This window comes from Tursiops truncatus, chromosome 2 (assembly GCF_011762595.2).
Source record: "Tursiops truncatus isolate mTurTru1 chromosome 2, mTurTru1.mat.Y, whole genome shotgun sequence".
Lineage (NCBI taxonomy): Eukaryota > Metazoa > Chordata > Mammalia > Artiodactyla > Delphinidae > Tursiops > Tursiops truncatus.
Genome location: NC_047035.1, coordinates 18537769 through 18554039, shown reverse-complemented (window position 1 = coordinate 18554039; position 16271 = coordinate 18537769).

Below are 16271 nucleotides of genomic sequence, written 5' to 3'. Positions count from 1 at the left end.
CAGTAAATAAAACTGGTATAACTATCTCCATTTTCTAAAAGAAGAAACAGAGCCTTAGAAACAAAATGACCTTCCCAGAAATATATAGCAACGAAGGAGAAGAGCCCGAGGCCAGGGCCCTTTCCATTTGGACACTGTGATTTCACACTGTTGAGAAATAATATTTCGGTTGGGTCTGGGCCTTCCTTCCTGATGACGCCTAGTATTGTATGACCTTTGGGCACATCAGCGAAGACAGTTGTCTGTAAGAAACGGTTCCTTGCTAAATTACATTTGGGAAAAAAAAGAAGGTTAATCTACAAGAAATAATAACAATAATACTACAACTGGTGATCCTTGGTAGGCCTAACAGTAATGTTCTAGGGAACAATTCTCCTTTGATTCATTCAGAATTTAATTTTGATGGAAGTCCCATTGAATCACAATTAATACTACACATGCAGGATTTAACAAGAATTCTGGGGTAGCATTTTAAATATACAGTAGCTACTTAACTATAACTATACAATTTACAAACACATCTATTGAAAACTTGAAACTGTGCCAGTAGGTATATCCATTTACCACATGTAGTAGCCATTACATCATAAAAATATTTTCAGTCATTTGCTGATACTTTAAGACTTTCATTAATAGTTAAATAATGTGCATAAGACAAAATTTTTCTTCTTCTAAAATGACAAGAAAAGACATTTAAGTTTTGATAAATGTTACTTTATGACAATCGGAAACTAAAACTGACAGGGGATATAAAATACTCATAAAATTCAAGCAGTTAAGGAAGTTTCCTCCCATAACTGGCACTCTTTCCCAGTGTAGAAAGGCACTAAGCTTTAATAATAACAACAGACACACTCACAACATATATTATTCTTCGGGAAAAGACTTTCAAGTAATGTCTCGGCCTTCTACAGGCTAAGAGTTGCTATAATGAATGATGCTCATAGTGTGTGTGTGTGTGTGTGTGTGTGTGTGTGTGCGCTTATGTGTGTCATTTCAGTTGCTTGCTGTCACTGCATTTTCAGCATTTGAGAGCAAGAATTTAGTCTAGTTTGCCTTTATGGGCACTGCTCCTAACTTATGCCAACTCATAGTTCATATTCAATAAATGTGTGATATTTGTTTGACTAGTTCTCAATTTGGCAGTTATTATAGTTGATGGTGCCATTCAGGACCACTCAGAAACTCATGTGAATGGAGAAAGAGCTGATGCAGTAGTGGCAATGTATAGACAGATTATATATATATAAAAACAAGCCTCTTGTATCTATCCTAGCTTAGCAGTTTCAAACTATTTTTTCTTAGGAATAAATATTGATTTATTAAGCTTATAGCATGTATAAAGGCCCTGACTGAAGGGTGCTACGTATGTCTTGTCATTTAAATCTCAAAATAGCCCTGCCTGGAAAGTATAATATCCCCTGTTTTATGGGTAAAGACATATTCAAAGGGGCTTAGCAATTTGTCCAAGGTCAAAATCACTTAGTTTACAGAAAAAAAATGACAGCAAATTAGGATTGCATGGCCAGCCCACAGTTCTCTTTACAGTCCATCAATTCCACCTCTTTATGTTAGCATAACATTTCCAGGCCACAGTTCTGAAAGGAGAGGTCAAAGTAAGAGGAGTCCATAATAAAGAAACCTGAGCTTTTGAAATTCACTGACTTATGCTGATGGCTCTCTCCAATCATATGCTGCTGCTCTACTAGTGAACTTAACTTCTTGGGTTCCTGTTACCCCTTCCTTCTAGATTCCTGAGCTCATTTTCCTGTGACATCATCTGATTCCTTTCAAACTGAAGTCTCCACGTCCCAGGCTTCTACCCATTGTCCTGACTCTGATCTATTTTTGCAGCTTTGTTTGTGTTCCTAACACGGATCAATGCACCATTTACAATGAATTCAGCCTTTGCAACTCAAGAGAAAGTCAGAGAGAACTTTTCCCCCAAAACAAAACAGAACAAAACAAAAAGCTCCTGACTCAAGCTAGAGTTGAATCTCAACATCTAGGGCATCCTGATCCTTGTTCTTGATTTTGTGCCACTTTGAGGACCTTCATTCTTCCTTTTCCACTCTCTACCCTCCTAACATTTCACATGTAACCATTGTGGTTCACAGCCATCTTTACCTCTCTTTTTACCATATAACTTCTTCTTCCTTTTCTTGTACTAGTCACAACAGTTTAAATGATTCAATTTGACAGCAAAGCCCACAGTCCCAGGGACTGCTTCATAACATAAGTTCATCCCCAGAAGGGGTTTTTTGGAGCACAACTGTAGTATTAGCAGTAAGAATAGTAGGGTAGTGGTGGTGGTCATCTAATAAACAAAAACAAACATTTGTTTTGTGACTCACTATATGCCTGGCAATTTGCTAAGTAGTTTGTATGCATTATCTCTTTAAAATTTCACAACTTCCAGATAGCTGGTACCTCTGCTTTTAAAATGTGGAAAATTGTAGCTAAAAAATGTTAATTGCCCAAGATCACACTCAGAGTCAGAATTCAAATGTATGTTTATCTAAATATAAACATCAAGCTATTAGCCACTGAAAGCTACCTCATCCCTCTAGTATCTCCCTCTACACTCATACTTTGCCTCATTTTATTAGAGAAAAGTAAGACCTGTGTACTTCTAATAATATGTCCGAGACCACACAGCTAGTACGTAATAGGGCCAAGATATCACCTTGCCTGCCTGAATCTTTTTATGACGCCGGGTGAAAACATTCTGGAAGGGATGATACGTAAAAGTATGATTGTCTATATAAATTTGAGATACATTGAAATAAAAAAACCATAAATTCCCTAAGAATATCTAGCCTTGGTTCAAAGAAACAACTTTTATCTCTCCCTAGAGCCACTTTGCTCCACCTGCAACCTGAGTCATCTTAGCGAGCTGGGATACCCAGCCATTCCAATGCTTGCCACCCTGGATGAATGTCTTTTACAGTCTAGCTGAGTGCTCGAGTCTGAACCCTGCCAGACTTGTTAATAGGCAAAGCCTCTTTGGGGAAGCCAATAGGAGGCGTGTGAAAGATTGCAGAGCCTCCCATGGCTCTAAATGGTCTGTCTGTCACAGTGAGTCATCTTCATCTCCCAGGAACACAACATACAAGCCCTAAGGAGGAGATTCCAGGGTCTCACCCCACAAATATAACATTACAGACAATTGTGTTTAAAGACCGATACCGTTCATTGTATTTCCACTTGGTCTTTTGTCCCTAGGACCTCTAGAAAATATTTTACCCCAGGATATAGCATACCTGGAAAAATATATAATTGTCCCCGGAGATATCCTTTAATAATAAGTGGCCACTGAGTAAGAGCGTGGGGGAATTTGTAGGGAGCAAGCTGCTTTCAGAGAACGATAGGAACATTGAACAATTTCACACTGAAACCAAAGGCACTTGGTCCTAGTATTGGATTTTTTTAAAACAGAACATAGCAAAACAAAACAGTTGACTCATTTCCATAGTGATAACTTTTCATTTTCTCATGATGCTTAAAACATAGTAAAGTTTATAAAGCAGTAGAGGATCTTAAATTCAGTGAAGGGCTAGTGAGGTTCTTTTGTTTTTTGTCATAAACCTTTTGTTCTATGCATTTTTAGTCTTTTTTTAACATCTTTATTGGAGTATAATTGCTTTACATTGTTGTGTTAGTTTATTAAGGTATTTTAAGAACTTAGGCAGGATACTTACTCTCTAGGAATCTCAGTTTCTCTATCTGCTGAATTAAAAAAAATAATACTGTTTTCTGTTGAGTTTAAGGAATCGTACTCCAAGGCAGGTTGTGTTTTTTGGTGTTTAAAATGCTCAGCTCAGGCCTGGGCAATTCAGTGTTGCTATGGTCACTGTAGTTATAGTGACACCTGTATAGCTTATCATAGAACACTGGGTCAGTCATTTCTTGGATGAGTGACCTTGGATTAGGTATTAAACCTCTCATCTGTAACATGGGGACAATAGTAGTAACTATGGCATAGTGTTGCTATGAAGATTAAGTAAATTAGTGTGTATAAAGTACTCAGAAGAGTTTCTGGAAAAACTAAATGCATACATGCTTCTTAAATAAATGTGAGATTTTGCCCAATTTCTGGGAAAGAGCCTAGAGTCCATGCTCCACTGAGCTTAGCAGAATTGCTCAGAAGCTTCCATAGAACAGGAACCCTCTGATACCCAACTCACTTGACTCATTCTTGTTACCTGCCTGATGTTTGATACCTGTAGGCATTTGCCTTTGTGGCTGCTGCCTGAACTGTTATTCCTCCAAAGTCACTGAATTTCAACTAAGGGAAATGTGTCAGTTTGGCTCACATGAGAAAAATGAGGCTCTTGTACTTTCATAGACAGTTCCTGGATGCTGTGTGGGGCTCCTTGGCTCTAAATTTGTACCCCATACACTGACAATAGCATCACCCCTGCTCACATCTATCTTGGTTTTCACTGAATGTTGGGAGTATAGACCATTAGCGCACAGCCACCTGCCACGAAGGTTTCAGAAAGGCTGCATTGGGAGGAGGTGGGTAAGGAAAAAATTACACGCAATCACAAACAGCAGGATAGAAATTAAGAGATAAAATGGGTACCTTGGTACATAGTCTATGGTCTTAGTTTCACCAACTGTGCTTGAACACAGGTACTCTTCTTATTGGCTGTGTGCCTTGTGTAAGATCTTAATCTTTCTGAGTATCTCCATCTGTAGAAATTAAAAAATATTGCCTGCCTATTATGATATAAGACAATGTATATGAAACACACAGTAAAGGTTCAAATAACTTTTTGGCTGTGACAATAATAATAAAGTATTAATAAGCAAATATGGTGACTACGATGTAAGTAAAGTGTCTAAAGCAATGTTCTGCTCTTAGCTAGTTATCAATACCTATTCGTTTCATCTCCTTCTAAAATGATGTATTAACTATCCACATGACAGGCATATTTCTAGACAGGATTACAGAGAAACCTGAGGAAAACAGACTGAGACTTTCAAGGGAAGAAAAACAGATGGAAATGCAAGAAACGATCCCTTCTCCGGAGAGAACATTTCCACAGTGATAATATCAAAGAAAAAAGTTAGTTGTGCATATTTAATGGACACAAACAAATCTTTCAGGATGATGCAATATTGGAGTCAATGCTTCTAGTCTCTTAAGCGGTTTGTATTCTTTCCAAACTGTTAAATTCTGTTCAATTACTTTCTTTTCGGGGATGAGAAAATCTAATATGATTTGGTTTGCACCCAGGGAAATGTCATACCCCAAGGTGAGGCCTCCAGGACCAATTAATGGCAGAGCACTTCCTCAATTCTCTTGGAATCAATAGACAGATTAACTTCATTATCCTCTAAGTCCTTTAGGAAATGGCTTTCTCTGGTTAAATGCAGTTTGGTGTTCATGGCCCATCTCCCCTTCTTGGTGCCTATCACGATGCTTTGACCAAAGTAGGTGCAAATAAGTCATATTTATATTCATCATGTTGAAAAGAGAGCCAAATACTTCCTTTTCTGATGTACTGAAAAATCAATTAATCAGAACTTAATTAACCAAAATTCTATATTACAATACATTTCAAGCAATTTTCCATCAGCAGTTAACATCTAGAAATTAGAGCAGGGATCTCTGCTTAGGGTCTTACAATGCTGAAATCAAGGTGTCACCCAGGTGGTGGTTCCCTTCTATTGCTTGAGATCCTTTTCCAAGTTCACATGTTTTCTGGCTGGAATTAAGTTTCCTTGTGGCTGTAGAACTGAGGTCTCCACCCTGTTCCTGGCTGTCAGCTGGAGGCACTGTTAGTTCCTACAGGTTTCTCACAATTTTCCTGCAGATGCCCCTCTCATAGAACCTTTCCCAAGCTCTGTCCCAACGAGAGAATCATTACTTTTATTTCCAATCTCTCTTCAGCAAAGGCCACCACCCTCTTTTAAGGATTCACTTGATTAGGCTAAGCCTACTCCGGATAAACTTCTTTTTGATTAACTCAAAATCAACTAATTAGTGACCTTAGTTGGACATACAAGACCAATCTACCTTTGCCAAATAACAGAAGCAAATCATGGGAAGAACATTGCTTTATAAACACAAGACTTGCGCACACAAGAAACTTTTTTGGGAACTTCCGGGAAGATGGCGGAAGAGTAAGAAGCGGAGATCACCTTCCTCCCCACAAATACACCAGAAATACATCTACACGTGGAACAACTCCTACAGAACACCTACTGAATGCTGGCAGAAGACCTCAGACCTCCCAAAAGGCAAGAAACCGCCCATGTGCCTGGGTAGGGCAAAAGAAAAAAGAATAAACAGACAAAAGGATAGGGATGGGACCTGCACCAGTGGGAGGGAGCTGTGAAGGAGGAAAGGTTTCGACACACAGGAAGCCCCTGCGCGGGCAGAGACTGCGGGTGGCGGAGGGGGAAAGCTTCGGAGCCATGGAGGAGAGCGCAGCAACAGGGGTATGGAGGGCAAAAGCGGAGAGATTCCCGCACAGAGTATCGGTGCCGACTGGCACTCACCAGTCCGAGAGGCTTGTCTGCTCACCCGCCGGGGCGGGCAGGGCTGGGAGCTGAGGCTTGGGCTTCGGTCAGATCCCAGGGAGAGGACTGGGGCTGGCGGCGTGAACACAGCCTGAAGGGGTTTAGTGTGCCACAGCTAGTCGGGAGGGAGTCCGGGGAAAAGTCTGGATCTGCCAAAGAGGCAAGAGACATTTTCTTCCCTCTTTGTTTCCTGGTGCACAAGGAGAGCGGATGAAGAGCGCTTCTTAAAGGAGCTCCAGAGACGGGCGTGAGCCACGGTTAAAAGAGCGGACCCAAGAGACAGGCATGAGATGCTAAGGCTGCTGCTGTCGCCACCAAGAAGCCTGTGTGCGAGCACAGGTTACTATCCACACCCCCCTTCCGGGGAGCCTGTGCAGCCCGCCACTGCCAGGGTCCCGTGATCCAGGGATAAGTCCCCCAGGAGAACGCACGGCGCGCCTCAGGCAGGTGCAACGTCATGCTGGCCTCTGCCACCGCAGGCTCGCCCTGCACTCCATACCCCTCCCTCCCCCCGGCCTGAGTGAGCCAGAGTCCCTGAATCAGCGGCTCCTTTAACCCCATCCTGTCTGAGCGAAGAACAGACGCCCTCAGTCGACCTACACGCAGAGGCAGGGCCAAATCCAAAGCTGAGCCCCTGGAAGCTGTGAGAACAAAGAAGAGAAAGGGAAATCTCTCCTAGCAGCCTCAGAAGCAGCGGATTAAAGATCCACAATCAACTTGATGTACCTGCATCTGTGGAATACATGAATAGACAACGAATCATCCCAAATTGAGGCGGTGGACTTTGGGAGCAAGATTTATGATTTTTTTCCGCTTTTCCTTTTTGTGAGTGTGTATCTGTATGCTTCTGTGTGAGATTTTGTCTGTATAGCTTTGCTTTCACCATTTGTCCTAGGGTTCTATCCTTCATTTTTTAAAAAATTTTTTTTCTTAATAATTATTTTTTATTTTAATAACTTTATTTTATTTTACTTTATCTTCTTTCTTTCTTTCCTTCCTTCCCTCCTTTAGACAACGAATCATCCCAAATTGAGGAGGTGGACTTTGAGAGCAAGATTTATGAATTTTTTTCCCGTTTTCCTCTTTTTGTGAGTATGTATGTATATGCTTCTGTGTGAGATTTTGTCTGTATGGCTTTGCTTCTACCATTTGTGCTAGGGTTCTATCTGTCCATTTTTGTTTGTTTGTTTGTTTGTTTAAATTTTTTCTTAATAATTATTTTTTTTATTTTAATAACTTTATTATATTTTATCTTACTTTACTTTATTTTACTTTATATTCTTTCTTTCTTTTTTACTTCCTTCCTTCCTCCCTCCCTCCCTTCTTTCTTCTTTCTTCTTTCTTTCTTTCTTTCTACTAATTCTTTCTTTCTACTTTTTCTCCCTTTTATTCTGAGCCGTGTGGATGAAAGGCTCTTGGTGCTGCAGCCAGGAGTCAGTGCTGTGCCTCTGAGGTGGGAGAGCCAACTTGGAGAGCCAACTTCAGGACACTGGTCCACAAGAGACCTCCCAGCTCCACATAATATCAAATGGTGAAAATCTCCCAGAAATCTCCATCTCAACACCAGCACCCAGCTGCACTCAATGACAGCAAGCTACAGTGCTGGACATCCTATACCAAACAACTAGCAAGACAGGAACACAACCCCACCCATTAGCAGAGAAGCTGCCTAAAATCATAATAAGTCCACAGACAACCCAAAACACACCACCAGATGTGAACCTGCCCACCAGAAAGACAAGATCCAGCCTCATCCGCCAGAACACAGGCACTAGTCCCCTCCACCAGGAAGCCTACACAACCCACTAAACGAACTTTGGCCACTGGGGACAGACACCAAAAACAACAGGAACTACGAACCTGCAGCCTGCAAAAAGGAGACACCAGACACAGTAAGATAAGCAAAATGAGAAGACAGAAAAACACACAGCAGATGAAGGAGCAAGATAAAACCCCACTAGACCTAACAAATGAAGAGGAAATAGACAGTCTACCTGAAAAAGAATTCAGAATAATGATAGAAAAAATGATCCAAAATCCTGGAAATAGAATGGACAAAATGCAAGAAACATTTAACAAGGACCTAGAAGAACTAAAGATGAAGCAAACAATGATGAACAACATAATAAAAGAAATTAAAAATACTCTAGATGGGATCAATAGCAGAATAACTGAGGCAGAAGAACAGATAAGTGACCTGGAAGATAAAATAGTGGAAATAACTACTGAAGACCAGAATAAAGAAAAAAAGAATGAAAAGAACTGAAAACAGTCTCAGAGACCTCTGGGACAACATTAAACACACCAACATTCAAATTATAGGGGTTCCAGAAGAAGAGGAAAAGAAAGGGACTGAGAAAATATTTGAAGAGATTATAGTTGAAAACTTCCCTAATATGGGAAAGGAAATAGTTAATCAAGTCCAGGAAGCACAGAGAGTCCCATACAAGAGAAATATGCCAAGACACATATTAATCAAACTGTCAAAAATTAAATACAAAAAAAAACATATTAAAAGCAGCAAGGGGAAAACAACAAATAACACACAAGGGAATTCCCATAAGGTTAACAGCTGATCATTGATCAGAAAGTCTGCAAGCCAGAAGGGACTGGCAGGACATATTTAAAGTGATGAAGGAGAAAAACCTGCAACCAAGGTTACTCTACCCAGCAAGGATCTCATTCAGATTTGATTGAGAAATAAAACCTTTACAGACAAGCAAAAGCTGAGAGAGTTCAGCACCACCAAACCAGCTTTACAACAACTGCTAAAGGAACTTCTCTAGGCAAGAAGCACAAGAGAAGGAAAAGACCTACAATAACGAACCCAAAACAATTAAGAAAATGGGAATAGGAACATACATATCGATAATTACCTTAAATGAAAATGGACTAAATGCTCCCACCAAAAGACACAGATTGGCTGAATGGATACAAAAACAAGACCCATATATTTGCTGTCTACAAGAGAACCACTTCAAACCTAGAGACACATACAGACTGAAAGTAAAGGGATGGAAAAAGATATTTCATGCAAATGGAAACCAAAAGAAAGCTGCAGTAGCAATTCTCATATCAGACAAAATAGACTTTAAAATAAAGAATATTAGAAGAGACAAAGAAGGACACTACATAATGATCAAGGGATCGATCCAAGAAGAAGATATAACAATTGTAAATATTTATGCACCCAACATAGGCAATACTAACAGCCATAAAAGGGGAAATCAACAGTAACACATTCATAGTAGGAGACTTTAACACCCCACTTTCACCAATGGACAGATCATCCAAAATGAAAATAAATAAGGAAACACAAGCTTTAAATGATACATTAAACAAGATGGACTTAATTGATATTTATAGGACATTCCATCCAAAAACAACAGAATACACATTTTTATCAAGTGCTCATGGAACATTCTCCAGGATAGATTATAACTTGGGTCACAAGTCAAGCCTTGGTAAATTTAAGAAAATTGAAATTGTTTCAAGTATCTTTTCTGACCACAATGCTATGAGACTAGATATCAATTACAGGAGAAGATCTGTAAAAAATACAAACACATGGAGACTAAACAATACATTACTTAATAATGGAGTGATCACTGAAGTATTTAAAGAGGAAATCAAAAAATACCTAGAAACAAATGACAATGGAGACATCATGACCCAAAATCTATGGGATGCAGCAAAAGCAGTTCTAAGAGGGAATATTTTAGCAATACAATCCTATCTTAAGAAACAGGAAACATCTCAAATAAACAACCTAACCTTGCACCTAAAGCCATTAGAGAAAGAAGAACAAAAAAACCCCAAAGCTAGCAGAAGGAAAGAAATCATAAAAATCAAATCAGAAATAAATGAAAAATAAATGAAGGAAATGATAGCAAAGATCAATAAAACTAAAAGCTCGTTCTTTGAGAAGATAAACAAAATTGATAAACCATTAGCCAGACTCATCAAGAAAAAAAGGGAGAAGACTCAAATCAATAGAATTAGAAATGAAAAAGAAGTAACAACTGACACTGCAGAAATACAAAAGATCATGAGAGATTACTACAAGCACCTCTATGCCAATAAAATGGACAATCTGGAAGAAATGGATGAATTCTTAGAAATGCACAACCTGCCAAGACTGAATCAGGAAGAAATAGAAAATATGAACAGATCAATCACAAGCACTGAAATTGAAACTGTGATTAAAAATCTTCCAACAAACAAAAGCCCAGGACCAGATGGCTTCACAGGCGAATTCTATCAAACATTTAGAGAAGAGCTAACACCTATCCTTCTCAAGCTCTTCCAAAATATAGCAGAGGGAGGAACATTCCCAAACTCATTCTACAAGGCCACCATCACCTTGATACCAAAACCAGACAAGGATGTCACAAAGAAAGAAAACTACAGGCCAATATCACTGATGAAAATAGATGCAAAAATCCTCAACAAAATACTAGCAAACAGAATCCAACAGCACATTAAAAAGATCATACACCATGATTAAGTGGGGTTTATTCCAGCAATGCAAGGATTCTTCAATATACACAAAACAATCAATGTGATAAACCATATTAACAAATTGAAGGAGAAAAAATATATGATCATATCAATAGATGCAGAGAAAGCTTTCAACAAAATTCAACACCCATGTATGATAAAAACCCTGCGGAAAGTAGGCATAGAGGGAATTTTCCTCAACGTAATAAAGGCCATGTATGACAAACCCACAGCCAACATCATCCTCAATGGTGAAAAACTGAAACCATTTCCACTAAGATCAGGAACAAGACATGGTTGCCCACTCTGACAACTCTGATTCAACATAGTTTTGGAAGTTTTAGCCACAGCAATCAGAGAAGAAAATGAAATAAAAGGAATCCTAATCGGAAAAGAAGAAATAAATCTGTCACTGTTTGCAGATGACATGATATTATACATAGAGAATCCTGAAGATGCTACCAGAAAGCTACTAGAGCTAATCAATGAATTTGGGAAAGTAGCAGGATACAAAATTAATGCACATTAATCTCTGGCATTCCTATACACTAATGATGAAAAATATGAAAGTGAAATCAAGAAAACACTCACATTGACCATTGCAACAAAAAGAATAAAATACATAGGAATAAACGTACCTAAGGAGACAAAAGACCTGTATGCAGAAAATTATAAGACACTGATGAAAGAAATTAAAGAAGATACAAATAAATGGAGAGATATACCATGTTCTTGGATTGGAAGAATCAACATTGTGAAAATGACTCTAGTACCCAGAGCAATCTACAGATTCAATGCAATCCCTACCAAACTACCACTGGCATTTTTCACAGAACTAGAACAAAAAATTTCACAATTTGTATGGAAACACAAAAGACCCCGAATAGCCAAAGCAATCTTGAGAACGAAAAACGGAGCTGGAGGAATCAGGCTTCCTGACTTCAGACCATACTACAAAGCTACAGTAATCAAGACAGTATGGTACTGGCACAAAAACAGAAAGATAGATCAATGGAACAGGATAGAAAGCCCAGAGATAAACCCACGCACATATGGTCACCTTATCTTTGATAAAGGAGGCAGGAAGGTACAGTGGAGCAAGGACAGCCTCTTCAATAAGTGGTGCTGGGAAAACTGGACAGGTACATGTAAAAGTATGAGATTAGATCACTCCCTAACACCATACACAAAAATAAGCTCAAAATGCATTAAAGACCTAAATGTAAGGCCAGAAACTATCAAACTGTTGGAGGAAAACATAGGCAGAACACTCTATGACATAAATCACAGCAAGATCCTTTTTGACCCACCTCCTAGAGAAATGGAAATAAAAACAAAAATAAACAAATGGGACCTAATGAAACTTCAAAGCTTTTGCACAACAAAGGAAACCATAAACAAGACCAAAAGACAACCCTCAGAATGGGAGAAAATATTTGCAAATGAAGCAACTGACAAAGGATTAATTTCCAAAATTTACAAGCAGCTCATGCAGCTCAATAACAAAAAAAGAAACAACCCAATCCAAAAATGGGCAGAAGACCTAAATAGACATTTCTCCAAAGAAGATATATAGACTGCCAACAAACACATGAAAGAATGCTCAACTTCATTAATCATTAGAGAAATGCAAATCAAAACTACAATGAGATATCATCTCACATGAGTCAGAATGGCCATCATCAAAAAATCCAGAAACAATAGATACTGGAGAGGGTGTGGAGAAAAGGGAACCCTCTTGCAGTGTTAGTGGGAATGTAAATTGATACAGCCACTATGGAGAACAGTATGGAGATTCCTTATAGAACTACCATATGACCCAGCAATCCCACTACTGGGCATATGCCCTGAGAAACCATAATTCAAAAAGAATCATGTACCAAAATGTTCATTGCAGCTCTATTTACAATAGCCTGGAGATGGAATAAACCTTAGTGCCCATCATCAGATGAATGGATAAAGAAGATGTGGCACATATATACAATGGAATATTACTCAGCCATAAAAAAAAAAAAACGAAATTGAGCTATTTGTAATGAGGTGGATAGACCTAGAGTCTGTCATACAGAGTGAAGTAAGTCAGAAAGAGAAAGACAAATACCATATGCTAACACATATATATGGAATTTAAGGAAAAAAATGTCATGTAGAACCTAGGGGTAAGACAGGAATAAACACACAGACCTACTAGAGAACGGACTTGAGGATATGGGGAGGTGGAAGCATGAGCTGTGACAAAGCGAGAGAGAGGCATGGACATATATACACTACCAAACGTAAGGTAGATAGCTAGTGGGAAGCAGCTTCCTAGCACAGGCAGATTAGCTCGGTGCTTTGTGACTTCCTGGAGGGGTGGTATAGGGAGAGCGGGAGGGAGGGAGATGCAAGAGGGAAGAGATATGGGAACATATGTATATGTATAACTGATTCAATTTGTTATAAATCAGAAACTAACACACCATTGTAAAGCAATTATACCCCAATAAAGATGTTAAAAAAAAAATGAGTTATGTACCAAAATGTTCATTGCAGCTCTATTTACATTAGCCCAGAGATGGAAACAACCTAAGTGTCCATCATCAGATGAATGGATAAAGAAGATGTGTCACATATATACAATGGAATATTACTCAGCCATAAAAAGAAACAAAATTGAGCTATTTATAATGAGGTGGATAGACCTAGAGTCTGTCATACAGAGTGAAGTAAGTCAGAAAGAGAAAGACAAATACCGTATGCTAACACATATATATGGAATTTAAGAAAAAAAAATTGTCATGAAGAACCTAGGGGTAAGACAGGAATAAAGACACAGACCTACTACAGAATGGACTTGAGGATATGTGGAGGGGGGAGGTAAGCTTTGACAAAGCGAGAGAGAGGCATGGACATATATACACTACCAAACATAAGGTAGATAGCTAGTGGGAAGCAGCCGCATAGGACAGGGAGATCAGCTCGGTGCTTTGTGACTGCCTGGTGAGGTGGGATAGGGAGGGTGGGAGGGAGGGAGATGCAAGAGGGAAGAGACATGGTAACATATGTATATGTATAACTGATTACTTTGTTATAAAGCAGAAACTAACACACCATTGTAAAGCAATTATACTCCAATAAAGATGTTAAAAAAATAAAAAAAGACTTGTGCACACTTGAGGGGAGGGGATTGAATAGGATATGAGAAAGAAGGAAGTGAGCTCTTGGAGGCCATTCCAGAATGAGCCAGTCACAGGTACTAATAAAGCTTTGCCAGATTCAGAGCTTTAAAAATTAATTGATAAATATTGCTTAATGATCCTTTAGGGTTATATTTAAATAAGGTTGCTCAGCAATTGATTACGGCATTAACTGTTTTCTGGGCTTAATTTGGTGTTTATGAGATGGATAATTTGCTCATCAATTTATTTCTTCTTCTCTCAATTCTTTCTTTTACTTCTTGTTGATTTCTCTTTCTTTTCTGATGTCTTTCTTTTCTTTTTTGTCTTATGAAATTAAGTTTATAAATTATCTCTAAGCACAGCACTGGCTGCTTTACATATGTTTTGTATTTCATTACCATTTAATTTCAAATATTTTCTAATTTCCATTGTGATTTCTTGTTGATCTGTGTACAATTTATAAATGTATTTCTTAATTGCCAGACGTATGGAGATTTTTCAGTCATCTTTTTTTTCTTTTTTTTTTTTCTTTTTAGATTCACCATGATCAGAGAACACAATTTGTATGATTTCAACCCTGTAAAATGTAGTAAAACATGGCTTAGGTCCCAGTATGTAGGCAATTTTTGTAAACATTACATTTGTATTTGAAAAGAATGTAAATATTGCTTTTGTTGGCATCGATGTGTGACAATCATATATATGTCACTCAGCTGAAATATGTTAATTATGCCATTGAACTCTTCCTTTTCCTTAATGATTTGTGCCCTTTTACTCTATCAATAATTGAAAGATATTTCACAATGGATGTGGATTTTGGGTTTTTTTTCTGGGTTTTGTTTTGTTTTGTTTTTTTTAATTCTGTCTTTTTTGCTATATTTATTTCGAGGCTCAAATTCAAAATTGCTAAGTGTTCTGGGTAGGTTAAATTTTTATCATTATAAAGTATTCTCCATTAACCCTAGTAGTGCTTTTTACTAGAGATAACACCACAAACTCAACTTTGATATTAATTTAGTTACACCAACATTTTTAGCATTTGCACAGTAACTATATTTTTCCATCTTTTTCCTTTAAATCTTTCTGTATTCTTATAATTTAAATATGTCCTTATAAATAGTATATTAATGAACTTTTATTTATTAATTATTTGACGTTTGAAACAAATAAATGATTAGTATGTATTTAGTATTGAAGTATATTAGTATGTAAGTATGTAGTATTAGTAAGGTGAATATAAATGATTAGTATCTATTTGTTTTTTATTTTCCTCACTTGGTATATGAGCTTTCTTCTTTTCTTTCTTATATGCTTTTGAATGAATTGTGTGGACAATGATGATGATGATGATTCAATTTCTTACTTTATTAGATTGGTAGTTTTATACTCCTATGCTATTAATTTAAAGGATAGTCTAGAGGTTACAACTCACAAATTGTCTTACCAAAAATGAAAATATCATAAAACCCAAACTTCATGCTCTATTTTGTTTTGGATCTTAGTTCTTTATATTTTGTAAACCTTACAAGATGCTATTGTTATTGTCATATATCAAAGTCCACTGAATTTGTATCACATTTGCTCTTTTCTATCACTGCTCACTGATTCTGGCTTCTCTGACCTTCTCTCTGGGATCATATTCATTCTACCTAAAGAACCTCCTTAATACTTCCTTTAGTGTGGATCTGCTGGTGACTAATTCTCTTGGTTTTTGTTTGTGTGAAATGTCTTTATTTTATTTTATTTTTTCTCAAATCATATTCAGTATGGGTATAGGTTTCTAAGTTATTTCTTTTTAGCACCTTCAAGACATTTTGTTCTAGTTTGAACTACTACTGTTTTGACATCAACTTAAAGTCTAACTGCTCTTCAAACATATTACCCATTTTCTCTGGAAACTTTTAATAATTTTCTCTTTGGCTTTGGGTTTAGCAGTTTTTTTACATGTGCTAAGTGGAGTTTTCTTTACATTTATGTCGCTTGGGTTTCAAAAGCCTTCCTGAATCTGAAAGTTAATACCTTTCTAGATTTTGGAAAGTTCTGTGATTATCACCTCAAATATTGCTTCTGCTCTATTTT